We start from the raw sequence: 3,197 nt of genomic DNA on the forward strand, positions 1-3,197 counted from the left end.
GCGTTAGCTTGGTGATTTCGTAGCGTGTAGCTACTTTGTGTATTGTACTCTTTTGTAGTTGTTTACCATGCGGTTACGGTATGTGTTATTTTGATGCTTGGTGATGCGTAGCCATTTTATGCATATGTATGTGTATAGTATCTTTACATTCACTAAGCGTTAGCTTACCATCTCGTTGTTTACATTTTTATAGATTGCATGGATGTGGTGGCTTGGGTAAGCATGGGAACTAGTGAACTCGCGTAGTTTGCTTTAGAAGATTTGCTTTTGGAATTGATTAGGATTGGGTGGCGTATCCCCAATCCCATGCTCGGTCTATGTTTTGAATTTAACTAAATGGGTCGAAATGGTCACTTGGTTGTAATTTGGGTCGATGTGGGCCCGGGGTTGTAAAACTCGGTTTTATTATGGAAAACTCTTAGTTTTAATTATTATAACATATTGTGAAAGTGTTTTGGTTTAAAAGTGTCGGAAAGCGGGTTTTTTCGCCCGCGTGTATAAGAAAAACTGATCAGGAGCTTTTAGTGTATTTGGACGCCGTCCCAGATGGCTGGACGCCGTCCAGATGAACTGTCCCGGAAAAAAAAAAATTAGCACGTTTTTGGATGGATAACGGGTTGGGTCGTTACAGTCTCATCTTGTTGACACTGTGTGGTCGTCCAACCATGTGTTTCATCTCATCTTGTTGACAATACAAATCTATCACGCCATCACACTTGCCACATCAACATTATATCCCACAAAAACACATCATCACATCCCATCACACCGTCACCATTACAAATGGTCTTAGTCGGCCTAATATTGTATCATCGACACTTTATATGTGATGTTGCGAAGTAATTGCGAAAGTATTTTATTTATATATATGTGACCAAAGCAAGTTATTTCATTACTGTTACCGACCAATTTTCCTCTCAACCCAAAATATATATTCATAGTGAAATTAACATTGAGTTGTAGCTCAACTGGTAGTGGTCCGCCTCTCTTAGCGAGAGGTCAGGAGTTCGACTCCGCTGGCCTGCAACATTGGATTGGTTCGGGTTTCCTCCAGGGCAGTAGTTAGGGGTGGGTTATGCAACTACGGAAGGTGAACGTGTGAATAGTTCAGTACACCTTAGTGATTCCAAACTGATGTCAAAAGATTATATATATATATATATATATATATATATATATATATATATATATATATATATATATATATATATATATATATATATATATATATATATTAACTACATATAAATGTATAAGCTTATGTCCTATGTTTCATCCAACCCATGATTTAACTACATATAAATCTATAAGCTTATTTCTTCTTTACGATCTGTTAATTTGTTTACTTCTATCATAACTTACTTTAAATTCTTTTGAATCTTCAGGTATGTATAATTTGGAGAAAAACCCATCACCATCGTAATCAGGTATGTATAATTTGTATATTAACTTCCTTTTCTATGGCTTTGATTTACTTTTTTGGATCTCTTTTCTGTTTTATTAGGTTTATTAATTGTTTAACTGTTACTTAATTCGATTTAGGGGGAAGAAGCGATAGTTCAGAGAAATAATGAGGTTTCTGAAAAAATAGGTCAGGTTTTCTCTCTTATTTAGGGTTTTTTTTATTGTATTTTTAATTAGAAACATAGATTTATCAGAGATGTTTCATATATGATTTCTCTCTTATTTTGGAGTACGAATCATACCATCATACCATCGAAATGATTTCGGTTTCTAAACAAGTTGTTTATCAGAGATGTTTCATATATGTCGGATTCTAATAATTGGTTTTGTTTCCCAGGAAAAGGATTAAGATCATTCAATTACGGTTTTGTTTTTAATAATTTCTTTGTGTTCTATTATATGTTGCAGTTGTTGGTAAATTGGTTGTGCCTAAAACAAAAAAATTGGTGACCAGGTAACTACACAGCAGTTAGCCAACCCTATTACGCCTCCATGTATGCCATCTTATGGTCTGCCTGCTGTTAGTCATCTTAAAGGTATGTATATCTGTAGTCAATGAATGCTAACAAGTTGTTCATCTTTTATAAGAATACTATGTTCATATGATAGAATAATCTGGTATAATAATGCGTTCATATATTCAATAGGTTGTTTAGTTATATTATATTAACATAACAAATGGTTAATTTTGTACAACCATTCATAATTTTCATGTGGTTTGATGTAATTTCTATATATTTATGTTCTAATGAAATTTCATCGTGCTTTGTATTGTTTAGTGTTTCTTAATTCGAACGATATTGTGGGCAGGATCGATTCAGTACGTCGAATGCTCCTAATGATTCTGTTTTGAATGGTATATTAATATTAATATTAATGTCTATGTAGTTTATGTTTCTTTGTTGTTATTAACTTTCATGAATATCTTTTTTATATAGCTGTTAACGTTTGTTCTTTTTTTTTTTTTGTAATATTTGCAGTGGTTACTAAGTGTTAAATTTAACTAAAACATGTGTTTCCTAATGTTAAAAATTTGTTTCCTAATGTCAAATTAATTGATAGAAAAGATGTTCGGGTCAGCTAACTTGTCAAAACGGGTGATTGTTTTGTATAGGTCTGGTTGGATATAAGTAAAACACCTTTTGTTAAAAAATGTAAGAATTCTCTCTATATAATTAGCGTTTCTAATTTGATTAGTTGATTTTCTATATCTAACAATTTTCCATTTCATTTTGGTCATCTTTTATCTTACCCATATGACCCTTACATAAGTACATGGGTCCAAATTGACACTTGTCTTGCATTACTCATTTAACTAATTATAGACCACTTTAACAGAATATATATACATTATCTAAATCAGAACTTGACTGTTAATTCCACTTAGCTTTAAAAACAATTTCTACTTCTGCGTATACAGTTACCTGTCTAAGTCTTCCTGAATGAGTAGGATATGCAGATTCTAGAACAGCCACATAACATGCAGTCCACATCACCTTGGATCAGTAACTATCATCGATATATATACGATCATCAGCAGGTATTAGGTAGATATATAGGTAGTTGATAATGCTAAAAACGAACATATATTTCATAGCATTATATTTCAAGAAATACAAGCTTTTAGTTGCAATTGTTCTATTTACAAGTGATATTCGTTTAAATAATAAAAGGTTAAGACAAAAGACAGATTCGACGATTTGAAGACGCAAACGACCAAAAAGCTCAAAAGT

At 32.5% G+C, this 3,197-nt stretch overlaps 1 long non-coding RNA gene across 2 annotated transcripts; it reads left to right on the top strand.

The window, feature by feature from the left end:
- Positions 1–1,280: 1,280 nt before the first annotated feature.
- Positions 1,281–2,360, top strand: LOC139877869 (uncharacterized). 2 transcript variants are annotated; one of them, XR_011768812.1, is made up of 3 exons: positions 1,281–1,427; positions 1,543–1,591; positions 1,873–2,360. It is a non-coding gene; the product is annotated as an uncharacterized lncRNA (long non-coding RNA). The 2 variants fall into 2 exon arrangements; XR_011768811.1 differs by having other exon boundaries at positions 1,543–2,360.
- Positions 2,361–3,197: the final 837 nt, after the last annotated feature.

This window comes from Rutidosis leptorrhynchoides, chromosome 11, assembly GCF_046630445.1.
Source record: "Rutidosis leptorrhynchoides isolate AG116_Rl617_1_P2 chromosome 11, CSIRO_AGI_Rlap_v1, whole genome shotgun sequence".
In the NCBI taxonomy this organism is placed as follows: Eukaryota; Viridiplantae; Streptophyta; class Magnoliopsida; order Asterales; family Asteraceae; genus Rutidosis; species Rutidosis leptorrhynchoides.